The 19,613-nt window shown below is 39.9% G+C and overlaps 1 protein-coding gene across 1 annotated transcript in view; it reads right to left on the bottom strand.

The window, feature by feature from the left end:
• CPNE7 (copine 7) overlaps nucleotides 1-16,390 on the bottom strand; it is a 142,497-nt gene extending 126,107 nt beyond the window's left edge. Inside the window, exon 1 of the mRNA XM_073603910.1 lies at nucleotides 14,761-16,390. The gene's annotated coding sequence lies outside the window, so the exon portion shown is untranslated. The remainder of the gene's footprint in view (nucleotides 1-14,760) is intronic.
• Nucleotides 16,391-19,613: the final 3,223 nt, after the last annotated feature.

The raw sequence follows: 19,613 nt of genomic DNA, 5'->3' as shown, positions 1-19,613 counted from the left end.
GCTTTGTTAAGATCACGAGGGGGGGGGGTCTCGATTCTTAACGATTATTCGTGCAGCTCAGAACATGCAAACTCCAGGCAGGTAGTATCCTGGCCTAAGGATCCCAGTGCTGCAAGGTGCTAACCACTCTGATGCATACATAAGAGAAATATAGTGTATATTAACCCCTTGTGGACCGCCGCCTGCAATGTACTGCAGATAGACGGTCTGAACAGGCAAAGCAACATCCCCATACATCGCTGCCTGCTTCTGGGTTTAAGGCGCGCACATGCCCCATGTTGACAATCACCTCACCTAGGTAAGTATGGTTTAAAGAAAAAAAAAAAAAAAACTTCTCTTTTAATCTATTACAGAAAATATAGGGAGCAGTCGTCCAGCTCGTGATGCGTGACGTTCATCCAAACTAAACCAAATGTTTTATAAAGAGACCCCTCAAGAATCAAGTAAGAATACAAATTCCTCTTTGTGTTAAGACAAAATTTTGATTTGCCCAGATCTCAGCTTTAAATATACGAATATAAATATATTAAATATAAAATATATATAACAATATACATTTGGACGTTCATCCAAACTAAACCAAATGTTTTATAAATAGACCCTTCTGCCGCGTACACACGATCGGACATTCCGACATCAAAATCTTGGATTTATTTCCGACGGATGTTGGCTCAAACTTGTCTTGCACACACACGGTCGCACAAATGTTGTTGGAAATTCCGAACGTCCAGAACGCGGTGATGTACAGCATGCACGACGAGCCGAGAAAAATGAAGTTCAATAGCCAGTGCGGCTCTTCTGCTTGATTCCGAGCATGCGTGGAATTTTGTGCGTTGGAATTGTGTACACACGATTGGAATTTCCGACAACGGATTTTGTTGACGGAAAATTTGAGAACCAGCTCTCAAATTTTTGTTGTCGGAAATTCCAACAACAAATGTCCGATGGAGCCTACACACGGTCTGAATTTCCGACAACACACTCACATCGAAACATTTGTTGGAAAATCCGACCGTGTGTGCGCGGCATTCAAGAATCAAGTAAGAATACAAATTCCTCTTAGTGTTAAGAGAAAAATTTGATTCACCCAGATCTCAGCATTAAATATAAGAATATAAATATATTAAATATAAAATATATTAAAATAAGATAAATATATTTAAAATATATATATATATATATATATAATACAATATATAAAAATAATAAATAATATCAAATATAAAAAGTATAAAAAGATGATAAATAATATGAATATAAAATAGAAAAAATATATGAAAACAATATATAAAAATAATAAATAATATAAATATATAAAATAGAAAAAATATAGAAATATATAAAAAAATATATAAAAATAATAAATAATATACATAAAATAAATATATAAAAAAACATATAAAAAATAATAATATAAATATATATTAAATAGAAAATAGAAAAAGAAGAGTTACTATAAAGTAAGCGTTACTCTACCAACATATGAAAATCAAATGTCCTACGTAAGTTAATAAAAAAGTTATGCCCATTTTTGCCCTCTTATTTTTGTATATAGCTGTATACATTATTATTATATTTAGTTAGCATTATGCATTCTATGTTTTAATATGATTGTAAAGTCTCGTTTTTTTTTTCCTATAAAAATAATAAACATGTTATACTTACCTGCTCTGTTGCAGTGGATTTGCACAGAGCAGCCTGGATCCTCCTCTATTTGGGTCACACTTCGCTGCTCCTGGCCCCTCCCCCCTGTCCAGTGCCCCCACAGCAAGCAGCTTGCCATGGGGGCACCCGAGCCGAGTCACAGCTTCCTGTGTCCATTCAGACACGGAGCTGCGACCCAGCCCCGCCCCCTCTCTCCACTGATTGGCTAGCTGACTTTGATTGACAGCAGCGGGAGCCAATCGCACCGCTGCTGTGTCTCAGCCAATCAGCAGGAAGAGTCCTGGACGGCCGAGGGACTGGTGGATATCGCTGGACAGAGAGGGGGCTCAGGTAAGTATTGGGGGGGGGGGGGTGCTGGGGCAGCTTCTGCACACTGAAGGCTTTTTATCTTAATGCATAAAATGCACCTTCTGCCTTTACAATCACTTTAAAGGTAAAAAAAAAAAAACCTTCTGGTGGATTTTGCACAATGATTCAGAAATGGCGGTAGATCGAATCAGCGGTGAGTCACCTCTGACAACGCACATTAAAAAGCAGCTTCTATGCGCTCCGTCGGCCCCCCATTATCATCGGCACACATGTACTACGGGAGGGAGCAGCTCCCAGCTCAGCGCTTCGATCACAAAAAGCGTGTCTATAACATGCACAATGGCCAACATTGTCTGTTTTGATACATTTTTATTGGAATTTTAGAGAAAAATCAAGATATAAATGAAAATCCTGACCAATAAGTATAATGGGGGTGGGGGGGGAATAATCCACCACAGCAGATCAATAGGACAAAATCCATATATTCATACAATCAGTGCTGCAAAACCCTACCAATATCAAAGTAATTATTATGAAAAAAAAAAAAAAAAAAACAATTCAAATCAACCAATCTCCTGTGTTGCAAGCTGTAACACTTTCACCCCAAATATTTAATAATTGTTTTATATAGTACAGCGCAACACTCCCCAACAATAAATGACATAAAGTCCATATAAACACAAACATGTGTGTCAACCAGTCCAGCACCCAGTGCTTCTATTGTAAACAAACGATTGAACTTCTTGTGTGAACAAAGTATCAAACTTCTTGTGAAAAGTGATCCACCACCAGCTGAAATGTCTGCTCACCTCCAGCTGTATAATAAAACACCTTTCAATGTCATCCGACTCATGCTGTAGACTCCAGACAACCACCTCCTCACTCCACTCCCTGGGCTTAGGAATCAGCCTTTATTCCCCGACTCTTCCTCCTCTCACAAATTCCACCACATATTATATGGGACAAAAAAAGCAACACCATAGTGCTCTCCGTATAAAAACACATTTATTGTCCCCCCCCACAATTAAAAAACGCTTACAGGAAGTTAAACATTCATGCTCTTGTTGTACACTCGTCAGCCAGCTCACCACTACGAACCCGACCGTGGCAGTGGCGTGACGTCACAGGCTCAGCTCCTAGATGCGTTGCACCCTTCCTGAAGAAGACCAATAGTAGGGCGCAACGCGTCTAGGAGGGAGGAGCTAAGCCTGTGATGTCACACCACTGCCACGGTTGGTTGGGTTCTGTCAGGGCTGGGCTCAGCCCTTCCTTCTCAGAGCTGGCCGCTCAGCTGTCGGCTAATTGCCAGCTCCTATTTCTCCACAGTTACTCAGCTGTTGATGATTTCTTGCTCGTCAGTCCTAGTAGTCTAGTAATAGCTTAGCAAATCATTTTCAAACTTGCAGCACAATTGCTCGCAATCTGTGAGGTCCTGAACTGTCCTCCTTCCCGGACACTGACAGTCTTTTAAAAATGAAAATGCAAAAGCCCCTTAAGGAATAGAATCTCTCAGTCCCTTAGAAAGTAGTACTTTGTGTAGTAAGCAACATACAGCAGTATCTCCCACTCCTCTGTAGACACTGATCCCAGTTCTGCTGCCCGCAGGTCTACCCGGCCACCTGGCTGCTTCTTCACCAGCCCTCCTGGCTGTTCCGAAGATCTCCCAGGGCAAAGGACAGGAAGGGTTAAGCACAACGCTGTCCTCCAGAAAGGCCTGCTACATGTGGCAGTCTATCCCCCTTGTGAATCCCTGGGTGTGCTGATGTACTCGCACTGTCCTCCTTGCTCCCTGCTGCTCCTTAGGCAAGATTCCTTACAACTCCACTGCTGTCAGGATCCTCCCAAGCCAGCCTGAATCAGAGCCCCCCCAGACCAAGGCCCCCCTCCAAGGCTGCTGACAGTCTCCTCAGCACTCCATCTTCAACCCGACTCCCCTGCCAGCATGACTCATCCATATTTAAGGGCTGGCTCAGCCACCATGCCAGGCCCACTGCCTGGGGATTCGCCAAGCTCCCCTAAGTATGCAGATCGACCCTCCTAGCCTCCGCCCTCTTGCTTCTAGAAGTTTCTCCAAACTTCCATAACCAGGGGGAGGCACCAGAGACCTGCCTCTGTGGGTCATCCAGCCTGACCTGCGATAAACCCTGACCCAGATTCCAGACTCACACTTACCATGAGTCATACAATAAATTTACCTGTACTAATCTACTAGCACACTAGAGGGTGCTACATAAGTATCTGATCCGGGGGTTTCAGATTTTCTCAAATCTAGTATATCTATCACAAAGGACACAAAGGATACTAGCAAGCTTTTGGTGGATCATGATCCAAGATAGCTTGTGTTTATTCGTTATTATTTATTTACTATAACAAAACAGATTTCTTTTTGTGATTATTTGTAAAATCCACAATGTGGCCCTCGTATTGAAAAGTTTGGAGATTCCTGCTCTAAAACATTGCACTGGTTGTTTTAAAAAGTCAATATAAAAGAAAAGTAGTAGTGGTATAACTAATCATTTTTGGAATATTAAGCCCTTGGCGCCGTCGCCTCCTGGCTCCTTAAGGGGTTTCAGATGCCGGGCGGTTGGATGGGGTTTATAAACATATGACCATTGCTATTGGCTGTCACAGCGGTCTCATGATTGGAAAGCTCCCAATCGCTACTTGCTACTAGCTTTCCGTTAGCCGCCGGTAACTGTGCTGGGAGCGTGGAGCGCCCGCGCTCTCGGCACAGCTGTATTTACATCCTGGTACGCAAGTATGCGGCCGCTCGGCGCCAAGACCCACCTGCCGAGAGGCTGCATATTTGTGTGCTTTCGGCACCATGAAGTTAATTCATTGCCCGCATACCAGGGCTTATCAGGGGTGTATCTTTTGCCTATAAACATCATACTATAATGTGCCCCTCTTTCCAATCTCAAAAATTTGGGGAGCTGCGAGTCATATAGAAACTCTTTGGCCATCACCCTGGGTGAGCATGCAGATACAATGCTCTGATTTGTCCTTCGGGGTCACATGTCCTGCTTCCTGATGATGGTAGGAGATGTGCTGGGCACTGCCGTACTCTTGCTGGCTGACACAGCTGTCAATCAGAGGGCAGAGGGCATAGTACATGTACCATGGCTAGAGGTCTGCAGAGCTTGAGATATTTTACAAAGAAGAATGGGCAGAAATGTCCTCTCTAGATGTGCAAAGCTGGTAGAGACACCCCCAAAAAGACTTGTAGAGAAAGGGGGTTCTACAAAGTATGTACAGGGATAGAAGGATTTCGCGCATAAAATCTATCATATAAATAATAATATAAATAATAAAATTCACATCTAACACTATTTTCACACTCACATATCAATAGTGTTAGATGTGAATTTTATTTATTTATATGATAGATTTTATGCGCGAAATCCTTCTATCCCTGTCCATTTCTCGAGTGCCATGTGTACACTTGTCGTTTTCGCTGCAATCATTTTAGATATCATCATATGAATTTTCCACTTTAAGTTTTTATTTATTCACTTTGTGATTGTCACTATATTCACCTTTGTTTCACTTTAGCGCGAAGGATCTTAGTATTTCTACAAAGTATGTGTATCCCACTCATCTCCATTCATATCTACTACACATATCTCACTCATCTCCATTCATATCTACTAAACATATCTCACTCATCTCCATTCATATCTACTACACATATCTCACTCGTCTCCATAAATATCTACTACACATATCTTACTCATCTCCATTCATATCTACTACACATATCTCACTCATCTCCATTCATATCTACTACACAGATCTCACTCATCTCCATAAATATCTACTACACATATCTCACTCATCTCCATTTATATCTACTACACCTATCTCACTCATCTCCATTCATATCTACTAAACATATCTCACTCATCTCCATTCATATCTACTACACAGATCTCACTCATCTCCATAAATATCTACTACACATATCTCACTCATCTCCATTCATATCTACAACACATATCTCACTCATCTCCATTCATATCTACAACACATATCTCACTCATCTCCATTCATATCTACAACACATATCTCACTCATCTCCATTCATATCTACTACACATATCTCACTCATCTCCATTCATATCTACTACACATATCTCACTCATCTCCATTCATATCTATTACACATATCACACTCATCCCCATTCATATCTACTACACGTATCTCACTCATGCCCATTCATATCTACTACACATATCTCACTCATCTCCATAAATATCTACTACACATATTTCACTCATCTCCATTCATATCTACTACACATATCTCACTCATCTCCATTCATATCTACTACACATATCTCATTCATCCCCATTCATATCTACTACACATATCTCACTCATCCCCATTCATATCTACTACACATATCTCACTCGTCTCCATAAATATCTACTACACATATCTCACTCATCTCCATTCATATCTACTACACATATCTCACTCATCTCCATTCATATCTACTACACATATCACACTCATCTCCATTCATATCTACTACACATATCTCACTCATCTCTATTCATATCTACTACACATATCTCACTCATCTCCATTCATATCTACTACACATATCTCACGCATCTCCATAAATATCTACTACACATATCTCACTCATCTCCATTCATATCTACTACACATATCTCACTCATCTCCATTCATATCTACTACACATATCTCACTCATCTACATTCATATCTACTACACATATCACACTCATCCCCATTCATATCTACTACACATATCTCATTCATCCCCATTCATATCTACTACACATATCTCACTCATCCCCATTCATATCTACTACACATATCACACTCATCTCCATAAATATCTACTACACATATCTCACTCGTCTCCATAAATATCTACTACACATATCTCACTCGTCTCCATAAATATCTACTACACATATCTCACTCATCTCCATAAATATCTACTACACATATCTCACTCGTCTCCATAAATATCTACTACACATATCTCACTCATCTCCATTCATATATAGTAGAGCTGCACGATACTAGGAAAAATGAGAATCGCGATTCTTTTGCTTAGAATACAGATCACGATTCTCTCACGATTCTTTAAAATGGTTAAATTTAAAAGAGAAAAATCAGCTGTAGACGGCGCATGCGCAATCAACACACCGCTCGCTCCCGATGCTCGGGGCTTGTTATTCATTTATTACAGCAAGGGGCGGATGCTTTTCTCAAAGGGGCGGATGCTTTTCTCAAAGGGGCAGATGTATATATGGTTATAAAGACAGCAAGGGGCGGATGCTTTTCTCAAAGGGGCGGATGTATGGTTAACTATACATCCGCCCCTTTGAGAAAAGCATCCGCCCCTTGCTGTCTTTATAACCATATATACATCTGCCCCTTTGAGAAAAGTATCCGCACCTTGCTGTATTAAATAACCAGCCCGGGCATTGGGAACGAGCGGCGTGTTGATTGCGCTTGCGCAGTCCAGGCCGGCACTATGCTCTATGCTGACTGACGTCAGTTCCAGTTGCTGACGTCAGTTCCGATATCAGCGCCATTTGCGTTCCACGCTGGTTCCGTGCCCCCGACTGGGAGATCCGGAAAATCGAGCTAATCCAGCTTGCAGATCGCGCGGGGGGGTGAATCGAAATCGCGATCTTATATACGATTAATCGTGCAGCTCTAATATATACTACACATATCTCACTCATCTCCATTCATATATACTACACATATCTCACTCATCTCCATTCATATCTACTACACATATCTCACTCATCTCCATTCATATCTACTACACATATTTCACTCATCCCCATAAATATCTACCACACATATTTCACTCATCTCCATTTATATATCTACTACACATATCTCACTCATCCCCATTCATATCTACTACACATATCACACTCATCCCCATTCATATCTACTATACATATCTCATTCATCTCCATTCATATCTACTACACATATCTCACTCATCTCCATTCATATCTACTACACATATTTCACTCATCCCCATAAATATCTACCACACATATTTCGCTCATCTCCATTTATATATCTACTACACATATCTCACTCATCCCCATTCATATCTACTACACATATCACACTCATCCCCATTCATATCTACTATACATATCTCATTCATCTCCATTCATATCTACTACACATATTTCACTCATCCCCATTCATATCTACTACACATATCACACTCATCTCCATTCATATCTACTACACATATCAAACTCATCCCCATAAATATCTACTACACATATCTCACTCATCTCCATTCATATCTACTACACATATCTCACTCATCCCCATTCATATCTACTATACATATCTCACTCATCTCCATTCATATCTACCACACATATTTCACTCATCTCCATTTATATATCTACTACACATATCTCACTCATCCCCATTCATATCTACTACACATATCACACTCATCCCCATTCATATCTACTATACATATCTCATTCATCTCCATTCATATCTACTACACATATCTCACTCATCTCCATTCATATCTACTACACATATTTCACTCATCCCCATAAATATCTACCACACATATTTCACTCATCTCCATTTATATATCTACTACACATATCTCACTCATCCCCATTCATATCTACTACACATATCACACTCATCCCCATTCATATCTACTATACATATCTCATTCATCTCCATTCATATCTACTACACATATCTCACTCATCTCCATTCATATCTACTACACATATTTCACTCATCCCCATAAATATCTACCACACATATTTCACTCATCTCCATTTATATATCTACTACACATATCTCACTCATCCCCATTCATATCTACTACACATATCACACTCATCCCCATTCATATCTACTATACATATCTCATTCATCTCCATTCATATCTACTACACATATTTCACTCATCCCCATTCATATCTACTACACATATCACACTCATCTCCATTCATATCTACTACACATATCAAACTCATCCCCATAAATATCTACTACACATATCTCACTCATCTCCATTCATATCTACTACACATATCTCACTCATCCCCATTCATATCTACTACACATATCTCACTCATGCCCATTCATATCTACTACACATATCTCACTCATCTCCATAAATATCTATTACACATATCTCACTCATCTCCATTCATATCTACTACACATATCTCACTCATGCCCATTCATATCTACTACACATATCTCACTCATCTCCATTGATATCTACTACACATATTTCACTCATCCCCATTCATATCTACTGCACATATCTCACTCATCTCCATTCATATCTACTACACATATCTCACTCATCTCCATTCATATCTACTACACATATCTCACTCATGTCCATTCATATCTACTATACATATCTCACTCATCTCCATTCATATCTACTACACATATCTCACTCATCTCCATTCATATCTACTATACATATCTCACTCATCTCCATTCATATCTACTACACATATCTCACTCATGCCCATTCATATCTACTACACATATTTCACTCATCTCCATTCATATCTACTACACATATCTCACTCATCTCCATTCATATCTACTACACATATCTCACTCATCTCCATTCATATCTACTATACATATCTCACTCATCTCCATTCATATCTACTACACATATCTCACTCATGCCCATTCATATCTACTACACATATTTCACTCATCCCCATTCATATCTACTACACATATCTCACTCATCTCCATTCATATCTACTACACATATCACACTCATCCCCATTCATATCTACTATACATATCTCACTCATCTCCATTCATATCTACTACACATATCTCACTCATCTCCATTCATATCTACTACACATATCTCACTCATCTACATTCATATCTACTACACATATCACACTCATCCCCATTCATATCTACTATACATATCTCACTCATCTCCATTCATATCTACTACACATATCACACTCATCCCCATTCATATCTACTACACATATCTCACTCATCTCCATTCATATCTACTACACATATCTCACTCATCCCCATTCATATCTACTACACATATCTCACTCATGCCCATTCATATCTACTACACATATCTCACTCATCTCCATAAATATCTATTACACATATCTCACTCATCTCCATTCATATCTACTACACATATCTCACTCATGCCCATTCATATCTACTACACATATCTCACTCATCTCCATTCATATCTACTACACATATCTCACTCATCTCCATTCATATCTACTACACATATCTCACTCATCTCCATTGATATCTACTACACATATTTCACTCATCCCCATTCATATCTACTGCACATATCTCACTCATCTCCATTCATATCTACTACACATATCTCACTCATCTCCATTCATATCTACTACACATATCTCACTCATGTCCATTCATATCTACTATACATATCTCACTCATCTCCATTCATATCTACTACACATATCACACTCATCTCCATTCATATCTACTACACATATCTCACTCATCTCCATTCATATCTACTATACATATCTCACTCATCTCCATTCATATCTACTACACATATCTCACTCATGCCCATTCATATCTACTACACATATTTCACTCATCTCCATTCATATCTACTACACATATCTCACTCATCTCCATTCATATCTACTACACATATCTCACTCATCTCCATTCATATCTACTATACATATCTCACTCATCTCCATTCATATCTACTACACATATCTCACTCATGCCCATTCATATCTACTACACATATTTCACTCATCCCCATTCATATCTACTACACATATCTCACTCATCTCCATTCATATCTACTACACATATCACACTCATCCCCATTCATATCTACTACACATATCACACTCATGCCCATTCATATCTACTACACATATCTCACTCATCTCCATTCATATCTACTACACATATCTCACTCATCTCCATTCATATCTACTACACATATCTCACTCATCTCCATTCATATCTACTACACATATCTCACTCATCTCCATTCATATCTACTACACATATCACACTCATCTCCATTCATATCTACTACACATATCTCACTCATCTCCATTCATATCTACTACACATATCTCACTCATGCCCATTCATATCTACTACACATATCTCACTCATCTCCATTCATATCTACTACACATATCTCACTCATCCCCATTCATATCTACTACACATATCACACTCATCCCCATAAATATCTACTACACATATCTCACTCATCTCCATTTCATATCTACTACACATATCTCACTCATCTCCATAAATATCTACTACACATATCTCACTCATCTCCATTCATATCTACTACACATATCTCACTCATCTCCATTCATATCTACTAGACATATCTCACTCATCTCCATAAATATCTACTACACATATCTCACATCCATACTGATATCTCCTGTACATAATCTCCATCCATGCCCCCTGTCTATACAATATCCACTCCTATAATTCCTGTACATTACTGGGATCTCCATTCATGTCCCCTACACATACATTGTCCAAGTTCACATCTCCTTTGTATAATCAAGACTTCCTTTCATGTCTCTGACACAAACAGTAGCAACGTTCACATCTTCTGCACATAGTCAGGATCTCCACTGAGGTCCCTTACACATGCAATATCCAAGCTGTACATAAACTAGAACTCCTTTCATGTCTCTGACACAAACAGTAGCAACGTTCACATCTCCTGCTGTCACTTCGTGTTCCATAGCACATGAACTGCTCAGCCATTTAGTAGTATGCAATTATCTCCTCGCTGACAAACGCATCATTTTGTATCATAATCATGAAAAATCACAAATTTTGAATGTTACCCCCCAATAAAGAATAGAGGCAGACTAATGTCACCAAGTGAATAAATCTTTCAGGTGTAGCTGAGTCCCCAGGGTCCCATTAGAGCACCGTCTGGGACCACCAGTGAGGCATTCCTAGGGGGGATAACAAGTGCGTCCAACAGAAGAATGGGGGGGCAAACCTTTCCTTATCTCCATAGAAAGGGCAGCGATGTGTGTAGTGCTCAGCATCAACCGAGTCACAGAGAAGATCACCCAGAGAACAAAAACCTCAACACCTTCTATTCATAGGGAGACATCTGACCACCATTCCCTCCCCCCCCCCCCCGTCACCCCATGTATTCATATATATCTCCTTCTTTTATTATAACTGTTCCCCTTCTGCATTCACATCCTCTGCAATCTCCCCTCACACTCCTCTTAGTTTTTTTTTTTTTCTGCTTTAAAAACTGTAGAGAAATAGAATTGGAGTAAAAGTGGAACAATTGCCCACACCAACCAATCAGACGTCACCTTAAATAATGCAAGGGATCTAATTGGTTGCTTTGGGTGTGCGCTCCAGTTTTTATAAATAGACATCTTTTTTCCTGCCTGCCCTGTACCCCGAGATATTCCATTATTATTTTTATTATTTAAATACATTTAATATATCATTTTTAATATATATATATATATATATATATATATATATATATATATATATATATATATTTCTGTCCCACATTGACAGTTAACATAAATCAGATTGAGCCCTCTTCAGTGACCACTTTATACAAGCAACATTATTTTCTATTTCTTTACTGTACCGAGAATTGTTTCCTACTTCTGATTTCGTTTTATCTGACAATACTAAAGCAAAATAACAGTCCTTACAATTATTTAACCAATAGCAAACAGACTTCACCTTTTATCAGAGTAGAACCATCAGAAGAGAAAAACGATTGCCAATTGGCTGCTGTGGGTGATGAATTTTGTACATTTTCTTGACATTTTAATCTACATTTACAATATGAATATGTAATATATATGATATAAATAAAATATTATATGATATAAATATGTAATATTATGTACCCAGGCTCTTTAATCAGCCTTTTCCCCTCTCCCCCCTTCCTCCCACTAATTTTGTAGCCCCTGCTTTGAAAGATTTGTACTTTAGCCTTGAAATTTGAGTTGATGTTTAGCCTCTATCATACCACGAAATCCTCTTTTTCTAGAAATTAGATTCGCTTCTTATCACTTATTAACACACATCTTATGTTTTTGTAGGAATATCAAATATTCAAAAAACTGTTGGTATATATATATATATATATATATATATATATATATATATATATATATATATAAAATCATCTCATTTAATTCAGTGTGTCGTGACATTCAGCATTATGGAAACTCTTCCTGCCTTGCTTGGTTCATAGCCGATCGGCTGTTAATCTTTCCAGATGTTAATATTAAATAACGAACGCCATGCAAACAATTTCTAATCCAATAGACAAATGATAATTAGATATAGACGGGTTCATTCAATAAGGCAGTGCCAAGAGTAATGATGATGTGCAAAGTCCTGGAAGGAGTGAACTGATCCTGGAACTGACATATAATAGGTTGCTAAGGGTTATTGCCCCTTGCTAAGGGTTAATGCCCCTTGCTGTGGGTTTTTGCCTCTTGCTATAGGTTAATGCCCCTTGCTATAAACTATTGCTTCTTGCTATGAACTATTGCCTCTTTCTATGGATTATTTCCCCTTGCTATAAACTATTACTTCTTGTTATGAACTATTGCCCCTTGCTATGGGTTATTGCCCCTTGCTATGGGTTATTGCCCCTTGCTATGGGTTATTGCCCCTTGTTATGGGTTATTGCCTCTTGCTTGGTTAATGCCCCTTGCTATGAAATATTGCCCCTTTCTTTGGGCTATTGCCTCTTGCTATGGGTTATTGCCCCTTGCTATAAACTATTGATTCTTGTTATGAACTATTGCCTCTTGCTATGGGTTATTGCCTCTTGTTATGGCTTAGTGCCTCTTACTATTTTATTTTTGCTTCTTGCTATGGCTTATTGCATTTTGCTATGAACTATTGCCTCTTGCTATGGGTTACTGCCCCTTGTTATGATTTATTGTTTCTTGCTATAAATTATTGCCTCTTGCTATAAATTATTGCCCCTTTGCTATAGGTTATTGCCTGTTGCTATAGGTTATTGCCACTTGCTATGAATTATTGCTTGTTGCTCTGAATTATTGCCCCTTGCTATGGGTTATTTCCTCTTGCTATAAATTATTGCCCCTTTGTTATGGGTTATTGCCTATTGCTATGAATGATTGCCTATTGCTATGAATGATTGCCTATTGCTATGGGTTATTGCCTATTGCTATGAATGATTGCCTATTGCTATAGGTTATTGCCCCTTTGCTATGGGTTATTGCCTATTGCTAGGAATTATTGCCTATGAGTTATTTCCTCTTATCCATTGCTCTGAATAAGCCCCATAGGGTTGTGTAGCTGCTCCTATACTGACATGATAAAGATGCAACAACTGACCTGTAAATCCTTCTTGGCGATGCTTTGCCAGTGTTGGCAGGTTTGCTCCCTCACCCTTCACCTTCATACAATTTCTTTTTTTTTTTTTTTTGCAATACTTTGTAACCCCCCCCCCCCCCCCCAGTAGCATCCTTCCCACGCACAAAATCCTAATTTATGCAAAATCACACACATGCAGCCCCATCACTGTTCTATAAAGTGGTTAAAAAAAATCTCCTATTTACCAAATCAATAGACTTGTAGGGTCTTGCAAGCTCACCCACCCTAAACCTCTTCCCTCAGCCCCCACAAAGAAGAGAAGACTCAGGTGAAGGTGCCGCAGTCTCCGCACAAAGCCAAAAGTCTCACCTGCTGTGCCTAGTGGCGGCACTCTTCTTCTTCTTCTTCTTCTTCTTCTTCGCCCTGCGATGGTCACAGAGAGAGCTGATGTGTTCGGAGTAGCCTGTTCTCTGTACGGCTCTCTATTCCCTCCAGCATCTCACGCTGCCTGCGCTTCTCCCGACTCGCCCAAAGAGGGAGCCTGCGTTCGCCTTAACCCCTTCACTGCCACCGCCAACAATCCTCCGCTCGCAGCCACAGCAGCTGGCGTCCCCCAAAAATCAAAAAAAGGGGGGGACATCGCATCCGTAAAACGTTCTTCCCGCTCGGTGCTCAGTGTGATACAATAAACAGGAGCACTTCCTTTCTAAAACACTCAGAAAGCTAAAATACCACAAGAAGCTGCCTAAGTTTTATTTTTTAAGTGACAGTTATTTTCATCTCAGAGTCCGAGCCGATGTACAAATGACAGTCGTATGTCTGAAAAGAAACCTGCCCCTGTTTATAAAGCTTTGTGACTTTAATCAATTAAAATGCAAATAGAAGAACATCGTATTTTGGTATCAGTATCTGTATGAGGTTAGTACCTGTAATGATAGTTTTTATTTTATTTATGATTTATCATATATTTTATTTATTACTGTTCATTTATTTTTTATTTATTATTATTATTTCATATTATTATTATTCATTTAATATATTTATTAGCATTATATGTATTTATTTATTCCTCTTATTTTGATGGTTAATGGATTTTATTTTTTATTATTATTTTCAGGTATTTATATCGAGCCAACAGTTTATGCTGAGCTTTACAGGTCAGACATTCACATCAGTCCCCGCCCTCACAGAGCTTACAATCGATGACCACACAACATACAATATGACCGCACAATCTCCTTTAAAGCGGTATTAAACCCAAAAAGGTTAGTACCTATAATGTCAGTATTTCTTTTATTTATTATTTATCATCTGTTTTATTTATTATTATCCATTTATTTTATTTATTAATAATAATTTATCGTATTTATTATTATTATCCATTTATTGTATTTATTATTATTATTCAATTCTTGTATTTATAAGTATTAATTTATTTTATCTATTATTATTATTATTACTATTCAATTATTTTATTTATTATTATTTATTTATTTTATTTATTAATATTCATTTATTGTATGTATTATTATTTATTTATTTTATTTATTATTATAAATGTATTTTATTTATTATTATTATTATTTAATATTATTCATTTATTTATTTACTACTTTCAGGTATTTATATCATGTCGTACATTCACATCATTCCCCACCTTCATTATAAACATTGTATTTTGGTATCAGTTTCTGTATGAGGTTAGTAACTGTAATGATATTATTTATTTTATTTATTATTTATCATATATTTTATTTCTTATTATTCATTTATTTTTTACATATTATTATTATTAATTTAATGTATTTATTATTATAAATGTATTTATTTCTTCTTCTTCTTATTATTATTATTATTATTATTAATTTATTTTATTTATAATTATTAATTTATATTATTTTTTTATTATAATTTTCAGGTATTTATATCGGGCCAACAATTTATGCTGAGCTTTACAGGTCAAACATTCAAATCAGTCCCCGCCCTCACAGAGCTTAAGTGAGGGGCTGCCAGTGCCTCCTCATCAGTGCTGCCTATCAGAGCCATCTATCTGTGCCCATCAGTGCCACTCATCAGTGCCCATCATTGCCACCCATCAGTGCCCATCAGTGCCTCTTATAAGTGCCATCAGTGCCACCTATCATTGTACCCTATCAGTGCCCATCAGTGCTGCCTATCAATGCCCATCAGTGCCACCTATCAGTGCCCAACATTGCCGCCTATAAGCGCCCATCAGTACCCCCATTATTGTGCCCATCAATGCCACCTATCATTGTCCCCTATCAGTGCCCATCAGTGCCACCTATCAATGCCCATCAGTGCCCAACATTGCCTCCTATAAGTGCCCATCAGTGCCCCCATTATTGTGCCCATCAGTGCCACCTATCATTGTCCCCTATCAGTGCCCATCAGTGCCGCCTATCAATGCCCAACATTTCTGCCTATAAGTGCCCATCAGTGCCCACATTATTGTACCACCTTTTATTGTCCCCTATCAGTGCCCAGCAGTGCCGCCTATCAATGCCCATAAGTGCCGCCTATCAATGCCCATCAGTGCTGCATATCAGTGCCCACCAGTGCCGCCTATCAATGCCCATGAGTGCCGCCTATCAATGCCCATCAGTGCCGCATATCAGTGCCACCTATCAGTGCCCATCAGTGCTGCATATTAGTGCCTCATCATCAGTGCCCTTCAGTGGCGCCTATGAATGCCCATCAGTGCTGCATATCAATGCTGCCTATTAATGCCCATCAGTGCTGCGTATTTTAGTGCCACCTATCAGTGCCCATCAATGCCACCTCATCAGCGGCCATCAGAGAAGAAATTAAACTTATTTACAAAATTTTATAACAGAAACAAACAAAAGCTTTTTTTTTCACAAGCAAATCCCCCCCCCCCCCCCAGAGGAGATCAAATATCACCAAAAGAAAGTTCTATTTGTGGAAAAAAAAATGATAAAAATGGTTACAGTTACAGTGTCACATGACCGTGTAATTGTCATTCAAAGTGCGACGGCGCTGAAAGCTGAACATTGTCCTGGGCAGGAAGGGGGAGGGGAGTGCCCGGTATTGAAGGGGTTAAAGGTTGATTGAGAGAGGGATGGGAGATCTGACTTTTGGAGCCACCGATTTCGGGGCCGATTCTTCGGATCGCTCCCACTAATAAGTAAATTCCCGCTTGTCGGTGGGCTGACCCTTTAATTCCTGGCGGTTCTGGCACACGGTCCTCACAGTACAAGTGTTATCCCTAATCCCTCTTCTAATTATTCAATCGCTCTTAGAGCTCCGATCTGGGGATATAATTGCACTTTCCCTGCAGCTCTCCCCATAAGATCTATACTCTCAGACTCGTGTGCTTCTTTAATCTAATCTTTTATTACCTCTCAGTGGATTTGCATTGATTTCAGTGCCTTGCGCTCTTTGCAGTTGCGCCATAAAGCTTATTAACCTCTCGGCGCCGGTGCGCGGTTATCGGGGGGGGGGGATGGAATATTGGCAGCCGCGGTCCGCTCCGGGAAATGTGGGGTTAAAAGGGATCCATCAGGTAAAGGATAAAGATTATGAGAATAAAAAAAAAAAAAAAAAAGGTTTATATCTCCCATGATGCACCGAGAACCATCGGAAACGAAAAAGTAATTTGCTGGCGGTAAATCACTTGTGTATGTCTGGAAATAATTCACTTACTGTAGACTCAGAGATTAGATTCCATACACGGGGGGGACCCGGGGGGGACAGGGGGGGGGGATGGGGGGATGGGGGGGCGGTGGGGTAATAGTCTTCCTAATCACAGATGCGTTACAATTCACGTGTTCCTGTTGTAGCTCTGCGGAGTGATGTCCGCTGCCACAATACATAGAGGAGGCTTCCACATTGATCAGATTTAAAGGGTCAGTCCACCTGAAAGTGAGCAGAGATATCCCCCTGACTACTAACACAGGCAGAGAAATGGAGGAGCAAAGGAGAGGTGAGGACATCACATGGCCAGGAAATATTGGACACCTGACCATCATACCGGTCACCCGTGTACCCTGGGATAGGTACTGAGGAGGGTTGTCCCGATATCACTTTTTTAAGACCGAGTACAAAGTACCGATACTCAAGTACTCGCCGATACCGATTACCGATACTTTTTTTCAATTAGTCGCCGATACCGATTACTGATACTTTTTTTTAATGTCACGTGACAGTAGCACTGATAGGTGGCACTGATTATGCAGCACTGACTGATGGCTGGCACTGATGGCTGGCACTGACTGATTGTCACTGATTGGTGGCACTAACTGATGGCTGGCACTGTGTGATAGACACTGATAGGTGGCACTGACTGGCTGGAACTGATAGGTGGCACTGACTGATAGGCACTGATAGGTGGCAGTGACTGATGGCTGGCACTGACTGATAGCTGGCACTGACTGATGGCACTGATTGGTGGCACTGACTGATGGCTGGCACTGTGTGATAGACACTGATAGGTGGCACTGACTGATGGGCACTGATAGGTGGCACTGACTGATGGGCACTGATAGGTGGCAGTGACTGATGGCTAGCACTGACTGATAGCTGGCACTGACTGATGGCTGGCACTGATTGGTGGCACTGACTGATGGCTGGCACTGATAGATGGCACTGACTGGCTAGCACTGATGGTTGGCACTGACTGATGGGCACTGATAGGAGGCACTGACTGGCTGGCACTAATTGGTGTCACTCACTGATGGCTGGCACTGATAGGTGGCACTAACTGATCGCTGTCACTGATAGGTGGCACTGACTGATGGGCACTGATAGGTGGCACTGAATGATGGCTAGCACTGATAGGTGGCACTGCTTGATGGGCATTGATAGGTGGCACTGAATGATGGCTGGCACTGATAGATGGCTGGTACTGATGGGCGGCACTGATAGGTGGCACTTATGGGCACTGAAATGCAGCACTGATTGGCAATTGCTGGCCTGGCATAATAAATGACATGAATGATGAGAGGAAAAGAAGGATTTTGCAATGATATATATATATATATATGCTGAAGTAGTCCTGAAGCTGTCCTGGCTGATCTGGAGGAAGCTGTGCCAAGGAGGAGACCGGGGGGGGGGGGGCCCTTTGCTGGTTTCTCAGAAGGACCCGGAGACTCACTCGGAGGACGCACTGAAATTTGGGGACGTGATTGCTGTGTTGCCGGGTCAGCTTAAAGGTTCTGACTCTGTGAAGCTGGACATTGATC

This window comes from Aquarana catesbeiana, linkage group LG11 (assembly GCF_042186555.1).
Source record: "Aquarana catesbeiana isolate 2022-GZ linkage group LG11, ASM4218655v1, whole genome shotgun sequence".
NCBI lineage: Eukaryota > Metazoa > Chordata > Amphibia > Anura > Ranidae > Aquarana > Aquarana catesbeiana.
The sequence above is the reverse complement of the archived record's forward strand: the minus strand, read 5'-3'. Positions and strand labels throughout refer to the sequence as shown.